The following is a 19,490-nucleotide window of genomic DNA, read 5'->3' on the forward strand; positions in this document are numbered from 1 at the left end:
TCTGAGTTCAGCATTGTGAACAGAGATTGCAGTTTACTGAGGAACAGGGCATTAACCCATTTCCTCATTGTAGGGCAAATTCAGAGTTGATATATATAATTTGCAGGGGCTGTTGGCGGTGATGCCCCCACATGCAAAATAGTAAAGTACACATACCGCTGACTGTGGAATGTCACAGTATAGTAAGGTGCATAGCATGGGTGACTGACTTCAACTCCTGCTATTTCAAATACATCGAACTACTCATGTCGATGTATTCAGTTTCAACTTGGCTGTTTTTTGCTGTTCTGTATTCCACATTTCGGGTCGACCATGTGACTGGTCGACATATGCAGTTTCAGGATATCAATAGTAAAGCTACATATATATATATATATATATATATATATATATATATATATATATATATATATATATATATATATATATATATATATATAAACAAAGTGATTATGTACAATGGCTTAGTAGTGTCCCCTAGTTGGACAGACACAATTAAAAGCAAGAGACATCAGATTGGATATAGAGCTTGGTGACGTAGTTGCATGTTATGATATTTACAAATTATGCTTTCAGTTTATAACTTAATCAGGGTTGGTACATTGGCAAAACCAGTTCACTTTGAGACACTGTTTGAGGTTTTTTTTTGAAGAGACTTTTGAAGGATTGTAGAGTTATATAGTTTGGCAATGAATTCCAGGTTTTGCCAACAAAGTTGACAGGGATTCACCAGCAGAGCTATTAGCTTTGTGGGTTTGGACCAGTAGTTTGTTGGCTGACCGTAGGGATCTCAGGTTGCTTTATGGCTTAATAATATTTATAAGTGAGGGGGTATCCTCAGAGTGGTACAGAATTTTTTGCGCTATTAAGAGCTGATTGAATTGAATTAAGCTGTGCAGTTCTAGCCACTCAAGTTGTTTCAGGTTCTGGCAGTGGTGGGTTCTGTAGGTGGAGCCAGTGGCAAATTTGGCAATATGGTTTTAGCTATGGGACAGCTTACCTATTTCGGATTTGTTGACGTTTGAGAGTACAGGTGAGGCATATAAAAGAGTAGAGAGCAGGTGTGACCGGGTGATTGCAGTTCTAGCCAGTGGGGTTAAACATGTCTTGTTTCTATATAGTGATCCAAGCTTCTTATTGATGGTCTGTATGGTTTTGTTTACCTGTAGATCAAATTTGAGCTTATTGTCTATGATAACCCCTAGAAGTCTGGTGTGTTGATCTGGGGGGATAGTAGCACCATTGGTAGATGTCACAGAGAATGAAAGTGTGGCATATCTACTAGTGGGGGTGAAGAGTATAAGTTTAGTTTTACTGGGGTTCAGCAGTAGGCATTGTTTGGCGAGCCAGTTCTCAATAGTGTTAAATGTATTTTGGGTTAGGATTTGCAGTTTGGATGAGGAGGTGGCTGAGCAGATCAGAGTGTTCATGATCATGTTCTCCTCTTAAAGCTTTTCAATTGTCCCTAGTGTGGAAAACTTCCCACTCACATCTCCAAGCTTTTTATCAATTTACTTTCTATGAAGAAATAGTGTTACAGTTTTATAAACACTCGCCTCTCCATTTCTCATAGTATTAAGTGTTTATTTGAATGCACATATTTATTCACTCATGCTGCTGTCTTATTGGTGGTCCTTTTCATACCCCTCCTGACTTATCACCAGCCATCCCGTGTCATTTCTTTAAAAGTTGTTCAAAACTCACCCAACAGCCACTCACAAAGTAGTCACTCCAACATTCATTCACATCAGTGCTATTATTGTTAACAAACTAACTAAACCTTGCGTTGCACTATCTAGTAACTGCTGTCTTCATATATACAAGTCCAACGTCCAATATGCATCACCTTCTGATTATTCTTTTTATCCTGCTCCTTCCCCATCATCAACCAATCAAAATCAAGTTATGAATTCCTTTCATCTAAACTTATTTGTACTGCTAGCAAATTCCAACATATAATGTGCTGTTTTTGTGCCTGTTTGGGGCACTGCAAAGCTTACACTTGTGCCATTAGTTCTCTTTTAATTAAAACTCATATCTGTCAACTTTATTTGTCTATTCTAAACCTCTCCATCATTGCTAGCTCCATTTCCTGGGAATTGTGTGGGGATGCTGAAGTGAATCTTGGACCACTAACAACCATCGAATCATTTGCTTCCAAAAATCCTCTCCATTACTCCCATACACATAGGCAGTATTAACAACAAATGGGCTCATCTTGAACTCTTACTGAACCAGCATAACCCCAAAATCATGACAATTTCTGAAGCCTGCCTTAATAACAATTTCTGGATTCCCTAATTCATCACAAGTATCTATCATTGCTTTGTTGACAGATGTTCCAGTTGCTACACGGGTTTCCTCACTTGGGTCTACAAACTGTTTTAAGTCAGCATTATCTCTACTACCTACCAATAACCAGTCACTTATGCAAATTTCATTAAATTCCATGCTAATATACTCATTGCCTCAGTTTATATACATCTTTCTGCCACTTTAATTAACATCCTAAAATTCAAAAAAGTCATACACTAATTATTTTCAGTGATTTCAATTTCTGCAGTTAACAAAAACATATATTTTCTTCTATCCCTTCATCTAACTCACCTTATCAACTCAGGGACCAAACTTTATAATTACACTAATATATCTTTCTGTTCTTGATCTTATAATAGTCTTTCTGACAAATTTATAGCTATTCAAATTCTTTATTTACTTAGTTACAATTTTTCTATCCATTCTTAATGGTCTTTCAAAAGTGTTAAAGTCCCATCAAATGTTATGCAAACCAGGTTTATCCCTCTTGATGCTATTTCTGTTATCACACAGGAACTACAATCCATTGATGGGACCTTTCCATACGCACGTATAGATCATACCTCCACCATCTCTTCCTTCCATAGCATTGTGTCCACTATTCAAAACAGATTATTACTGACTAGAGCAATGCTATAACAACTAAAGACTACCACTTCCCCTGGATATCCTCTGCTCTTAGGATATTAATAGTTGACAGGGATAATGCATGATAAGTTTTGAAATTCAGTCCTCAAGACACTACAACACATAATAATTACCTTGAGCTAAGAAAGAGAACCAGGCTGAAGACCAAACAAGCTAAAGTATTATGTTTTGGAAATTTGCAAAATTCAATTAACCTACCCTAACAAATTCTGGTTGTTGATTAAGCTACTAAGCCCATCTTCTTTCTTTCCCTAACAACAGCATCTAGCTACCCTTATTCCAACAAATTGTCTCAGTGAAGTCTAAAATTATTCTCCTCTCTTCCCAAGCAGCATTTTCTATCTTTCCCAAATATCCTATGTATAATTACAAGGAAAGATCTTACATATATACAGTTTTGTTGGATTAAACTTAAATAAGCATCATTTTGTTAGAATAGATCCTAGATACATATAATAATCTCTTTACATATGCTTAGAAATGCAGCTATTTTGAAGCAGGCTTATATCTTCATTTTCTACTTTACATTTAGCTTTAGTAAATGCAGTTTCAGTGGAAAGATACAGATGCGCTAGTAACCTTCAGGCCAAAACACTGATAAGAATCAGATATGTGTAACAATTTGTTGTGTGAAACAGCAGCTACAGATTAGACCATTTAGACAGGTTTGTTGTTAGAAATAAAAGTCACAAAGTCTGAGGTGCAAGGCCAAGAGAGGGATTCAGGCTGCAAAGATAAGGTATAAAACACGTGAACCTTCAAGACAGAATGTAATGAAATACATTTAAGTACAGGATACAGAGTACAGGGTTTAGCTCAGTTACAGAAATTCATTCTTTGTTCCTGTTCGTGTTCAGTTCTGGTTCATTTCTTGTTTGAGTTTGATTCACTTCATCATCATTGTCAAGTGAGTCACTTTCCGTTATATGACGTTAACTCTGTTGCTCTTTTACCATTGTGATAAGATATTCTCACTAACATTCTTATATTGCTGTTTGCTGCATTCAATGTATTAATAAATGCTGCTAGTCAAACTATGGAGAGTTTCATAGTGACTTTTATGGTGAAATGCACTACAGTTTGCAGCAGCGAGATTTGGCACTTTTTCAGTCACCCAGAGAAATTTAATAACAATGCAAGCGCCCCCTGTTCACATACTCATTAATAAACCTCAATTTTCCTTTAAAAAGCATCACCAGCATCAATTCCTTTTCCAGTTTCGTAAATAAGGTTGGGGCGTTATGTCTTTAGCCACCAAATCACTTAGATGTCAATGGCCAGATGGCTGGGGTGGCTAGCTATGAAGCTATCACCTCCAGAAAAGTTGAAGAACTGTTGCAACATTCTAAGCATTCTTTCATCCCATTTATTTCATTCTCTACAGACTTGCTTTTTTACAATTATTGAGCTACCATTCTTTCTAAACCTCTAACTTCCATTTAATCTCTCTGGATTCATATCCATAGTTCCATACACTTCCTTACAGTTTTGAACATTCTTTAGTTCAATCCCTTGTCAAAGCCTCACACCTCTTCTCACCTAACAATTACAGGCCAGTTTCTAATATATGCCTTACAGAAAAAAAAAAAGAACTTGAAAAACTATTATATCAACCAAGTCTTGAATATATTAAATATAATATTCTTGCTAACAACCATTGATATTTAGAAATAATTACATCTATGAAAATATGGAACAAGGTTTCTATAATGATGCTATTTTATTTATCTTACTAAGGCCTTTGATAATGCCAGTCATAAAGACCTCCTTCAAAAACTATCATGCATGAAATTCTCAGAAGTTGGCAGTTCTTGGTTCAAAAGTTATTTACAGAAAAGAAATGTTACCATCGCCTCAAATCAAAGTATATCCATCACTAGTACCTTTTCAAAAGTGTATCCTAAGGTTCAGTTCTTGGACCTCTCCTTTTTTCCCCTGCTACATTAAAGATTTATCCACCAATGTCCTGCAAGCTAAGCATCTGCTTCATGTAGATTATATAATTTTATTTAGGTCCCACAAAATAACACTTTACCTACAGTCCTTCCTGCAGTATGATTTTACAAATCTTTGGAAATGGCTCTCACATAATAAATTGCAAATTAATGTTAAGAAATCCAATACTACACTTTTCACAATGACAAAAAAAAATAAAAAAAAAAAACTCTCTAAAGACCTACCAAGGCATTATGCATACATAATCCTGATGGCTTTATAGTCCCCCACAGTTTCAGGGCAATATTACCCAGGTATTCTCATTGATCAGACTCTCTCTTTCCAATCTCACATTGAGCTGCAATAACAAAAGGCCTTAACCTCCTCATTCAAGAAGAGCTATCACCATCAATATAATTATTCCCAGATTAGAACACAAACTCCCCAAATTTACATTCAGCATAACTCAAATTCCATTTATACTTCAGAAGACTGAAAATGGAATTCTCATATTCATCCATCTCTCATATTTAAGAAAACATCACTGTACCACCCTGCATAAATCTTACTGGATCCCCTTCAAACAGAGGACCACTTTCCTGCTTAATACCAAATGCACTTTATTTAGTGATAATGGATACTTGAGATATACTTTTACAATACATTTCTACTTTTTTTGCTAACCCTTATATGAAGTCTTATTTATAATTTGTTATACTTATTATTATTCTTTCAGTTGTATGAAAATACTTAACATTTTAAATTCATTTCACATTACTATATTTCATATCACTTACGTTTACATATGTACAGATTTTAGCTTTTTCTTACTTTGGGCTAAAATATCTAAATGTTTTGCATTGTTAATACTGCAGCAAAGTTTGTATTTTCTTACTTTATTTAATTATGTCTGTAATTGCCTTTGTGTCCCAAGACATGATTGAAAAGGTATGAGGTTAGCTAACTAAATAAAAAGAATATCACAAACCACTAAGTTTGTGTACATGTACAAGCAAGCCCAATATGTCCCACTGCATGAAGTTCAAAATTAAAGTCAATCTAACATATTCATAAGCCATTGTATTTTTTGCGCAGAGTCTAGAATACTTAACAAAGGTTGTATGGCATCCTTTCATGTGCTGACATTTGAAAAACCATGACCAAAGGCACCTCAAAAACAGTTCTACTCTGTTTGCAGGACCAACATCTGCAGTGCTCTGAACCAATGGATTCCAAAGTCTGACACCTCTAGGAAATTAAGCCAACTGGCTGCATACAGATGTCAAAACACTTGAACTACCAAAGATGTGTCAAGTCCAAAGGAGATAATACAGTAGTTTGACATACTGAAAGATAACAATGGACTCTGCAGCTCACTACAGAAATTCTTGTGAATTAGCAATAAGATTTCAGTTACAAGAAGCCATAAGATCAGATACTGAGATCTTAAATATAACAAAAAAATTGTAATTGCACTAGTTTCCCATCTGAGGCTGCCTTAGATCATCAATTTGAATTTCCATGTGTGTGTGTGTGTGTGTGTGTGTGTGTGTGTGTGTGTGTGTGTGTGTGTGCCTGTGTGTGTGTGTGTGTGTGTGTGTGTGTGTGTGTGTGTGTGTGTGTGTGTGTGTGTGTGTGTGTGTGTGCATTTTCATTTTGCATAATTTCAAGAACAGCAGTTTATTATTTAACTACATAAACCTTATAGTTGATCGGTTATTAAAGTGCATATTGGGAAATGTGTAGAAAATTTTATTTTAGAATATTCTGAAGGGGATTAAAGACACTGGTCATTCTTAACACTTCTGCCTCATATTCACTTCATGAAGAGTACACAAACAACCCTGCTAGTCAGATAAAAATGTACTTTAATACCTGGCTCCAAACACCCAAATGATGGGTATAAGCCTCTACTTACAAGCAATAAGACACATAATCAAGATGCAGTTGTGACAAAAGGAAATACTACCAGCACAGCTATCTGGAATTTTGTAAATAATTATGTCATTTGTGAATATCAACATGCTCTACATAAGATACTTGTGTTACAAATGTATTAGAGCTGTATGTCATGTGTATATCAAAGTGCTGGTTCAGAAGTGTGTGTTGAAAAGGTTTTTGCAAAGTGGGTGAAATGTATCCACAGTGTACCCTACTGGAAAAGAAGGGAAATGCACATGTGCTATTGTAAATGTTTAGATGCATGTATTTTAACACTGGAAACTGGGATACAGGAGATTAACCTCAGTCTAGTAAACTTTAGAAAAATAGCTGAAATTAAATTACTGTATAGGCTAGGCCAGAGACACAGAGTCTTTCTGTATTATCTTGGAAGTGTTTTATTGTTTTATGACTTCCAGCAATTGTCAAAGATCTGAGGAAAAGCCCCTGTCTATGTATTTTTACAGGTAGATGCTAAATTCTACCAGCTGCCATCAATGGTTGTTTTGGGCCTGGGGACAAGAATTCAGATGACAAGAAAGTATGTCATTCTGCAAGCTCACCCAGTTATAATATTTGCAATATTAAGTTGAGAACTCTCTGAGTGAGAGACAGCATTCTGTATTCTATCTTTGACTGGACAACAACTACAGAAGATCCGTTCACCATATCTGCCTTGCTCTGTAAGTACTTTTCTAGGGAATAGAAACTCTCTTAGATATCGTCAGGAATATAGCAAAGTTTAGTTTAGATATTTTTTTTCATTTATTTGACACTGTCCTGCAATGTTGTTTTAAATATTTCCTGTGATTTTGAACTCTGATGCCACTGTAAATATATATTTAGTATCATCTTGCTGTTTTATTATTTATTATTAAAAATATTTAAACATTTCATTGTGGCTGATCTGTCTAGAGATATTTATTTTCTGAGAGTACTTGCATATTTATTTGGTGACACTGTGGGCCACTCCTAATAGCTTTGCTCTTGGTCAAACTACCATTTGTATTAATAGTAACATTACACAGTAAGATTGGACACCCATTGTTAATGGCCTTAAAGTAGCTGATAAGGAGCTGGCTGGTGGCAGTGATAACTACCTTATAGTCTGGGCAAAAGGAGACATAACTAGTTAACCTGTACCAGCTTTTCTGATGTGTGTGTGTGTGTGTGTGTGTGTGTGTGTGTGTGTGTGTGTGTGTGTGTGTGTGTGTGTGTGTGTTTGTTGGACTATGGTCTCTGTGTGCTCTTAAGGAAAATTGCACTTGATGTAGAGAGATACATCTGGAAATATTGTGTGTGTACATCGTCATCATCTCAGTGTACGTCCCTCACTGGTGCCAGTGCTGAGAACTGGGGCTCCTTGATTACTGGTTCAATGGTAGGGTATCATAATTATTGGCTGGCAGTGATGGGATCACCACAGTACTTACTGGGATTCAGTGGTGTGGATATTGAACTCCTGTAGCCTGGAAACAGTGGTCACTAAAGAAGGTGTTTGCACTCTTAAGCAGCCACACAGTGGTCATTCAGAGTTTCATATCACAATAGTTGTATTTATTTTTTGTTAGTTGAGTTAGTCAGGGAGAGCAGGCAATGATGTTAGGAGAGGAGTATTGAAAGCTGACAAGGAGTCAGTTGGCTGAGATGTGCCAAGACAAAGGATTGGTGCATGCCAACCTGACTAAAGCAGAAATTATTGCAGCCTTGGGCACAGCTGCATTGCAGACCAGCAACCAGGAAGACAACCAGACCGGCTTTGGGGATGTATAACTCTCAAAAAATGAACAGTTCAACTTTGCTTCAGAGGACTTAAAAATCTGTCTGCAGGTAAAGAGAATTGAACTGGAGGCCAAATATTTGGAAATAGAATCAGCAGAAAGACTGTGGCGTTTGGAGGCTGAAGAAAAGGAGAAACAGAAACAAATGGAATTAGAATCAGCAGAGAGACTAAGACATCTGGAGGTCAAAAAAAATGAGAGACTGAGACATTTGGAGGCTGAAGAAAATGAGAGGCAAAGGCAGCATGAAAAGGAAATGCTGACTCTGTCATGGTCATGGAGGTAACGGGGAAGGGAATAACAGAACGCCAGAAACAACAAAGGTCAGTAAATTTCTTCCACAATTTACAGAGGGTGATAATTTTGATAGTTTTATTCATATGGTGGAAGGGGTAAGTAAACAGTACAATGTTGACCAAGGGCTCTGGGTACAGTTCATGATCTTCTTACACAATGGTGAAGCTGTAACTGCTATTTCTAAGTTATCTGATACAGATTTCTTAAATTATAATACTGTTAAAATTGTTTATTAGAGTGTTTTACGTTAACACCTGAAGCTTATAGAAAAAAGTTTTGTGAGCATAGATGCAAGGCAGATGAAAGTGTGTGTGACTATATTGCTGAATTAAGCACTTATTTTAATAGATGGGTGAGTGGGTGTCAGATCACTACTTTCAAAGGGCTGGCAGACCTTTTGATGAGGGAATAAGCCCTTAGCACTTTGCCTGAGGACATGAGAATGAGATCTGGTTAGCAGACAGAGAATGTAATACCACAGATGAATTGGGGAAAAAGGGAAACCTATACGTAGCAGGCAGAACATCACTGTGCAGGAAAAGATATTCAGTGCTGCACATGAGTCTAAGGGAACCCATGGTGGGCAGCCTAAACAGCTCCAGCAGAGTCCACCAGTAATAGTGGAATCCAGGTACACAACTAGGATCAATGATTTAATGTTTTAAATGTAGCCAATTGGGGCCATGCAGCATTTAGATGTCCACAGAGGCAAGGTGGGGAACAAAAGATAGAACAGCCAGTCAGTGGGAATGACAGAATGCCAGCAGTAAGTTGTCTGGAGAAAAAAACGGTACCAAACTACCACAAGAGGTCATATCCTATCTTAGTAGATGGGAAATAGGCCACTGCTAAGAGAGACAGCCTCTGACCTAAACATTATGAAGCCTGCAATGGTTAAAGAGGAAGACTACTTGCTTCGGCAGTCTACTCCAGTCAGAGATTTAGGAGGGACACCTTCCAAATACCTTTGGCTAGGGTTCACCTTGACTGGGAGGGTGGAAAAGGAAGCCAGCAAGTAGGTGTGTTTGAGGATCTCCCTGCAGATGCCCTGATAGGGAATGATTCTGATGATGCAGTACCTTGTGCACATGCAGTGACATGCAGTCAGGCCTGGAGATGAGCATGTGGATCTGGTAGCCTGGGGGGCTTCCAGACAGACCACACACTTGAAGCCAAGACTGGTGAGGTAGCTACATCAGGAAGGGAGCTACCCTGTAGCAGTGAGACTGAAGGAGAGCCACAGCTGCTTCTGGGTACTGATGTTCCTTTGGACAGACTGACTGCAAGGACAGAGGTAAGGAGTAATACCCAGGCTGACAGTGAGGCACTGCTGTCAGAGAATACCAGACTTCCTGTGGAAGAGGAGCTGGGAAGGGTGACAAAGAGAGAGTTGAGACAGGATCAGCTCTCAGACCCTACATTACAAGGCCTGAGGGAGGTCACTTGTGAGGCACCTGATTCTCAAGGAAAGAGGAAATCTGTATACCGATGCAAAGCGTTACTGTATAGAGAGTAGACTCCTGAGTGAAGGCTAGAGGGTGAGAGAAATACAGCACTTGGTAGTCCCCAAAGCTTACCGTCTTGCACTTCTAGCCATAGCCCATGACGTTCTCTTTGCAGGTCATATGGACATAAAGCATACAAACAGATGTATTTGCATAACTTTTACTTGCCTGGGATTTCCAGAGATGTAACAGGGTACTCCAGGACCTGTGAGCAGTGCCAAAAAGTAGACAAGGCAGGAGACAAGGTGAAGGATCCTTTGGTGCCTTTGCCTGTGGTTGAGTAGCCATTTCTAAGGGTAGTTATGGATATTGTGGGGCCTCTGAGTATCCCAAATTCCATAGGAAAGAAGGATATCCTAGTGGTGGTAAATTATGCTACCAGATACCCTGAGGCAGTGGTCTTGTCCCCCAATGAGGCAGAAAAGGTGGCAAATGCTTTCTTAGAGATTTTCAGCAGGGTAGGTTTCCCAAAAGAAATGCTGACTGACAGAGGTGCCAGTTTCATGTCAGACCTGCTGGCTTGTCTGTGGAAGCACTGTGGATTGAAGCACCTAAAGACTACCTCCTACCATCCTGAGACTAATGATCTGGTGGAGAGGTTAAACTGTACACTAAAGACCATGCTACAGGCATTTGCAGACCAGTTTGAGAGGGAGTGGGACAAATATTTGTCCCATCTGTTGTTTGCTTACAGAGAAGTGCCCCAGAAATCCACAGTTGTTTCACGTTGCTGTATGGTTATAGGGTGAGGGGACCTCTAGATTTGATTCAAGATGAGTGGGAGGGTGAGTGTGAAGCCCACAAGGGGTCTGTTATGGCATATGTGCTAAACCTTTGGACACGGCTCAGGGAGCTCATGGGCTTGGCTTAGGAGAACATGGCAAAAGCCCAACAGCAGAAAAAGGTCTGGTATGACAGGAATTCTCGAGCTAGAGAGTATGCTGTGGGGCAGCAGGTTATGGTTCTCATTCCTGTCAGACACAGTAAACTACAGGCAGCTTGGGAGGGAACCTTCAAAGTGGTAAGGAAGGTCATTGACGTTAACTACATGGTAGAGCTGCTAGGCAGGAGGCAGGTTCACAAATTGTACCAGGAGGCAGGGGCACAAATTGTACCATATTAAAATGATGAAACCTTACCATGATAGAGAGGCCCTTGTGATGTGTATTTGCAGTAGATGGCAGGAGGAATCTAAGAGGGATTTGGTGACTGACCTCCTCAGAGAGGCTCGGACTGACATCTCAGTGGAAGGGGTAACATTATTCAAGCAACTATCCCCTACCCAGGTTCAAGAAATCTGAGCAGTGCTACAGGAGTTTGAGGGCATGTTCACTAGGAAACCAGGGTGCACCCACCTGTTGCAGCACCATGTGGATACAGGACCCCAAAGGCCTATTAAGCAGGTTCCTTATAGGGTGCCTGAGAGAGTCAAACAGACTCTGAGGGAGGAGATACAGGAAATGTTGGAGCTAAGAGTAATCCAGGAGTTCAGCAGTCCCTGGGCCTCCCCAGTGGTGCTGGTACCAAAGAAGGATGGCAGCACCAGGTTCTGTGTAAACTGCAGGAAATTAAATAGTCATACAGAGTCAGATACTTACCTCATGCCTAGGACAGATGAAGCCCTAGAGCAGCTAGGTGGGGCTAAGTATTTTTCCACTACTGATCTTGCCAAGGGCTACTGGCAGATGCCCTTGACTCCCAGCACTAGAGAGAGGTCAGCCTTTGCGACTCCTTTTGGCTGGTATGAGTTCATGAAGATGCCCTTTGGGAAGAAAAATGCCTCAGTGACTTTCCAGAGGCTGATAGATAATACCTTAGAAGGAGCCAGAGATTTTGACTTTGCTTACCTGGATGACATTGCCATCTACAGCCATTCCTGGCAAGAGTACCTTCAGCATGTCCTGAAGGTGCTGGGCAGACTACAGAGGGCAGGGTTGACCATTAAGCCCAGTAAATGTCAAGTGGGCATGGCAAAGGTGTCCTACCTGGGACATAAAGTGAGGAGTGGTAAAATCAGACAAGGACCTGACAAAGTGGAAGCCATTCAGGCATGGCCCGGCCCTGTAACCAAAAAAGCAGGTGAGGGCATTCTTAGGGACAGCAGGGTACTACAGAAAGTTTGTCTCCAATTATAGTATCATAGCTGCTCCCCTCACAGACCTGACAAGGAAAAACAGGCCAGATAAGGTAGTGTGGACCCCAGCATGTAGGCAGGCATTCCAGAAGCATAAAGGAGCTTTGGGAGGATGCCATGTGTTAGCCAGTCCAGATTACAGCAAAGTATTTGTTGTGCAGGTGGGTGCTTCAAACCATGGGGTGGGGGCTATATCCAGCCAGGTTTCATCAGAGGGAGAAGAGCATCCAGTGGTATATTTCAGCTGTAGGCCCTAACCCAGGGAGGAATGCTATGCAGGTGTAGAAAAGGAATGTCTAGCCATAGTGTGGGCACTGCAGAAACTTCAGTCTTATCTGTATGGAAGGAAAGTTACTGTAGTTACAGACCACAATCCCTTAACATGGCTACATCGAGCCAGCCAGCAAAATGCCAAGCTACTAAGGTGGAGCCTAGGGCTGCAGGCATATGATATGACAGTGCATCACCGCAGTGGGGTTAGCAATGCTAATGCAGATGGGCTGTCAAGACAGGGAATGGGGTAATGTATTCCCAGATAGACTCATCCCTCTTAAGCAATGCTTCTCAATGGTCACTTGAAAAATTCGCTTGAGTCTTTGGGGGGGGGTGACCAAAGGGAGATACTGCCAGCACAGCTATCTGGAATTTTGTAAATAATTATATGTCATTTGTGAATACCAACATGATCTATATAAGATGCTTGGCGTACAAATGTATTAGAACTGTATGTCATGTGTATATCAAACTACTGGTACAGCAGTATGTGTTGAAAAGGATTAGCTTGAGTCTTCGAGTGGGGGGGGGGTGACCAAAGGGAGATACTGCCAGCACAGTTATCTGGAATTTTGTAAATAATTATATGTCATTTGTGAATAACATGATCTATATAAGATGCTTGGTGGACAAATGTTTTAGAACTGTATGTCATGTGTATATCAAACTGCTGGTACAGAAGTGTGTGTTGAAAAGGATTTTGCAAAGTGCTTGAAATGTATCCACAGTGTACTCTACTGGAAATGAACAGAAATGTACATGCACTATTGTAACTGTTTAGATGCATGTATTTTAACATTGGAAACTGGGATACCGAAGGTTAATCTCAGCCTAGTACATTTTAGAAAAATGGCTGAAATTAAATTACTTTATGGGTTAAGCCGGAGTCACACAGTCTGTGCTGAGAAGCTTTCTGTATTGTCTTGGAAATGTTTTATTGTTTTATGGCTTACATCATTTGCCAACGATCTGAGGAAAAACTCTTGTCTATGTATTTTTTCAGACAGATGTTGAGTGCTACCAGCTGCCATCAATGGTTGTTTTGGGCCTGGGGACTAGACGTCAGATGAGAAGAAATGATGTCATTTTGCAAGCTAGCCCAGCAGTAATATTTGAGATATTAATTTGAGAACTCTCTGAGTGAGAGAGCATTCTGTATTCTGTATTTGACCTGACAACTACAGAAGCTCCATTCACCACATCTGCCTTGCTCTGTAAGTAAGTTTCTAGGGAATAATAACTCTCTTAGATATAGTCAGGGATATAGCAAAGCTTAGTTTAGATATATTTCTTCATTTATTTGAGACTGCCCTGCAGTGCTGTTTAAAATATTTCCTCTGATTTTGAACTCTGATGTCACTGTAAATATATATATATATATATATATATTTAATATTGTCTTGTGCTTTTATTATTTATTATTAAATATATTTAAACATTTCATTATGGTTGATCTTTCTAGATATATTTAATTTCTGAGTCTACTTGCATATTTATTTGGTGACACTGTGGGCCACTCCTAATAGCTTTGCTCTTAGTCAAACTACCATTTGTATTAATAGTAACATTACACAGCAAGATTGGATACCCATTGTTAATAACCTTAAAGCAGCTGGTAAGGAGCTTGCTGGTGGCTGTGATAACTAACTTATAGTCTGGGCAAAAGGAGGCATAGCTAGTAAACCTGTGCCAGCCTTTCGGAAGTGTATGTGTGTGTATAAATCAAACCTCAAAGAGTGTGTGTATCAGCTATTTGGGCAGGGACATGAAGCACTGGCTGGACAGAGAGAGTGCTGGAGGTCTTGGCTTTGCTACTCAGCTGAGATCTCAACTCTATAGCTGTGCCAATTGAGAGTTGTGTTGGAGAAACCAGCCCCAGACAGACTGTGGTCTCTGTGTGCTGTTAAGGGAAATTGCACTTGATGCAGAGAGCTGCATCTGGTAATACCGTGTGCACCTTGTCATTCCCTCAGTGTAAGCCCCCCACTGGTGCCAGTGGTGAAGGCTGAGGCTCCTTGATTACTGGTTCAGTGGTGGGGCGTCACAGCAATATCAGTATATTATCAAATTCTGCTGTAGAAATCTAATGTGATGCCTACCTCTGAAAGCATATCTGACATTATTCCTCAAAGAACTTCAGCCTTCTATTGATAGTTTCCAAATTATTTTCCTACATCTGTATGCAGAATATGCAGCTGTACTAATTATCATGCATGTCAACACACTTAAATGAAGTATAGATCCACATTTTGTGAAAAGATATAGCCATTGTCCCTAAAATAGGAATTCCACTCATCACAAAACTAATAAGTACAGACCTGTATCTACTGAGCTACTGAGACTGCTTGCATAATTATGCATAAGACTCCAGTATCAATGTCACAGATTTCATTGCAGCACAGCTCTAAATGAGAGCTCATAGCTTTAGCCATTTGAAAGCACAGGGTTGTAACCATGCAATGTTACAACTAAAAAAAAAAATATGTAAACTTTGTCTGGAGAGATATATTGGGTGAGATAAAACTAAACCTTCTTGATGGAATGCATAGCTATATAATAAAATCATAAGATCTATAATAGATCAAACACTACATACATTAAATAGTCAGTCAAAAAAATTATCAAAAATCTGAAAGTTACCATGAAGTAAATTATAGTAGAACAAAAATTACAGTTAGCATTCACAGTCATTAATAATCATAAATCTCTTTAACTGCATTAGATGATTAAGAAGTAACATACTGGAATGCACTGAATTAATGCATATGGATATTACTAATTATGATCCTAAAGGTACTGCTAACATATTTGAAGATAAATTCATATCAACCTCACACCAGAGACAAAAGCCTGGATGAGGCAAAGAGAAAGTGGCTGCCCTGGATGCAAGACATTAAGGGACGCAATCAGCACTGCAGAAGATGTGCCAGTTGGTCCGTCAAAGTCAGTGATGCAACTATTTTTGTGGTATAGCCAGCAAGACAGCAGTTTCAGTTGTCGTATATATTATTGAGACTGCAGCCATTAACATGATTATCTTGCAGTATGTGTGTGTGTGTGTGTGTGTGTGTGTGTGTGTGTGTGTGTGTATTTGTGTGTCCATGTGTGTTAGTATCTTTGTCTTCTTGTCTGTTCACTTATTAGGATCTGTAGCATGAAAATAAATGTATCTTTACTAAAGGTTCTGAAAGGTGTTTCAGAGGGATCTATATTAGATCATCGAAGTGTTAATACTTCGAATGGTCTAATATCAACCCAAAAACAGCAAATGCTGAAAATAGCGAAGCTGCAGATAACCAAATTTTTTCCTAGGGAAAGAATTTGGTTGTCACTTTCTATGCCTTCGCTATTTTCAGCACTGTGGTGGAAAGTTACGGGTTCGGTTCAGGTAAGTGTGTGATTGTGTGGACGTTAGGGTTAGGGTGGGGTATGTGAGTTAGGGTTAGGGCGTGGGTGAGTTGAGTGTGTGATAGTGATAGACTTTAGGGTTAGGGCGCGGGTGAGGTGAGTGTGTGATAGTGACAGACTTTAGGATTAGGGCGGGGTATGTGAGTTAGGGTTAGGGCGCGGGTGAGGTGAGTGTGCAATAGTGACGGACCTTAGGGTTAGGGTTAAGGATAGTGGATAGATAGCACTGTATGTACAGTTTAGTGTAGGGTTAGATGTAGGATTTTAAGTGTATGTGTGTGGCTTGCTGTTTTTTTGGTGCGCTTGTGTTGTGTGTGTGTTTCTCGGAACAGTGAATTTTTCCCAGGGGAAAAAATTCGCTGTTTTGAGCTTTTGAAGTTTTTAGATTTCGTGGTTAAAAGTTCGAGGTTGTTCTATTCGATGATGTGCTGTTTCGTTGAACTGATATAGACCCATTTCAGAGAAATACAGAACTAAACTGTAGAAATATAATAGCTCTTTGAGAGGGATTTATTGGTCCTCATCCCTGCATCTCTGAGGGAAGGCCACCAATTTTGGGAGTTGCCCAGTGTACCTGTTAACCTAGTTACAGCTCTACCAAAAAATCATTTTTATTGTTATTTACACTAATTTCTTTAAGAAAGAGAGATCAACAGACATGTGAAAAGTTGTTATTTGAATTGCTTTAAATAGACCACTTAGTGTATTTTTAACAGATTCTGATGAAGTCTGATTCAACTTGTATACAGACGATAGTGCTTAATCATAATAAAACATATTTCTTCTTGGATTATCCTGGTACACTTCATCTTGTCAGAGGGGTTATTCTATTTTTAGCTTCAGCTCTGCCAGAAAAAGCTACTGAAGTTCCACAGATTCTAGAGTCCCTTCCTTCCCACATTATTATTACGGAACATGCCTTAAATGCAGTCTCCAAAGCTTAAAATACCATCTCGTGGGCCTCAATACTATACTTGGATATTCAAGTCCTCTCTTAACCCCTCCTAAAACTATTCAACTTAGGCATAGCCACAGGGCGTGCTCCTGAGTTATAGAAAATGTCTATCATTATGCCCTTCCATAAAGGGGCTCCATTTCAGATTTGAGGAAGTATAGTCCCATCAGACTAATAAACACAGTTTGGAAAGTCATGAGTGTATTCATTTATATTTGAATTTATAAGGTTTGATACCAAAATATTAATGCTCTAAACTCATAACAAAATGTTTTTATCAAAAGAAGATCATGTCTATTTAATTTAGTATACTTCATCAAGAAAGTCACTTGTAATCTGTAGATAGCAACTCATGCACTGTACTTGGATCCTGCTAAGGCCTTTGAAACTGTTCCCCATCTGGTCTTCCAGAAAAGCTTAAATGCCTAAATGTAAACATTATGTTGTAAGACAGATAGCAAACTAGCTAAAAGAACCCATAGTACCAGGTGCCACCTTAGAAAGAAAAAGGGTGGTTACAGGCATCCCTCAGGGGTCAATACAGGGATCTCTTCTTTTTGATATCTACTTGTTGGATCTACAGATCTCTAACCAAGACATATTACTAAATATATTTGCCAATGGCTACCCTCTGGGTGTTGTCATTCACTCAGCAGCTGACACCAATAAGAGCTAAAACATACAAATCAATGATGTATTAGGAAATGTGATAAATTTAAATGCAAACAAATACAGCATTGCTGCCTTTAGTAAAAAAAAAAAATGAACAGCCGTTTACATTGTAATAGCACCACATTCCAGAATGATATGGTCATCAGAGATCTTGACCCCATTGTAGACAACTCCTTATCTTTCCACCACTATGCAGCAACAGTAGTCGGGGAATCCTTCTGTCTAGTGCAGTATCTCATTCAAGCCAAAAGAAGTTATTTTTCCTCTATATGATACCCATATCAGACCATTAATAGAATACGATCTCTGCTTTTGTATGCTTCTATCCAAACATATTACATGACTATATAGACCAAAAAGGTTCGTAACTAAAAGGACCGCTGCACTAAAGGTCCTCATTTTCAAGACAAGCTTGAAGTGCTATCCATATACCCTTTATCATACAGACTTCTGTGCAGGGATTTATATTTAACATTCTGTGTTACTTTTGACTCATCCCTGAATACCTCCCTATGCCCACACAAAGCAACTGGCTTTCCAAACACTCAAGCTAAAGATTTGAATCTCCATCAACAAACAAACAAACAAACAAACAAACAAACAAGCAAACAAAGACACAAACAAACAAACAAACAAATAAGATATGCTGGATTGACACATGCTTTAATTCTTCCCACAGTTCTGGAATATGCCAGATAAAACACAGGGTGATATTCTTTCTTGCTTTTAGGCCAAAATTGGCAATTAGATAGATGTTGATATACTCATCCTTGTCCTGACTTGGTTTTCCCTTTTAGAAGCAGAAGGTTCCTTATGAGGGTGAGTATTGACAAACACTAACACTGTCTTGTGTACTATATAAATGTGTGAATTTCTAAGTGTGTGCAGTAGATATCTGTATATACTGTGACCGGGATCCTTTCAGCTTTTTGTGACCCTCTACAACTGAATCCACCAAGTTGCTAGGAATATAATGTATGTCCAGCCTTTTTAAACCTGTTATATAAGACTGCCCTTTTCACTCCAGGAAGCTTGCTGCAGAGTAGCCTCCATACACCTCTCTCTCTATTATATGTATGTCTCCTCTACTTTAAACACTGTGTTTTCCCCTTACACTTTGTAAGAAAGGCTAGTCCTTATAGTGTTAAGCCCATTATAGTACTGCTTTCTTTTTACCTTCTATTATATAAAACATACTTCCCCCTACTGCATGGCCTGTTAGCATCTTGCCTTACCCCCAACAGAATTTCCTATTTCTCTCCCTAGAATTTTAGCTACTTATTTCACTATTTAATGTATCCATCTGTTTAACTGTAACTGTTTAACAGACCCTGAGGCATGGACAGCCTTGGTATTGTCTAATAGCCCTAACTCAAAACATAAAATAAAGTGCATGCAAGTTATATTTACATTTTCCATCTGCAGTGTTTTACTTGTGGATATTTTTTTTTCTCTTTTTTTGTTTTTTTCAGTTTTCGCAAGCTCATTCTAGCTCATCCTATCTACCTATTTTATATTTTTCCTGCTATACACCCTTCCCCTACCCTCCTCACTGTCTCCTATAGCTGATCACCCAAGATAACTTATTTTCCACCCTCCCCTGGGCACCATTTTTAAATCCCTGC

This window comes from Protopterus annectens, chromosome 1.part0 (genome assembly GCF_019279795.1).
Source record: "Protopterus annectens isolate FY-2018-M chromosome 1.part0, PAN1.0, whole genome shotgun sequence".
Lineage (NCBI taxonomy): Eukaryota > Metazoa > Chordata > Ceratodontiformes > Protopteridae > Protopterus > Protopterus annectens.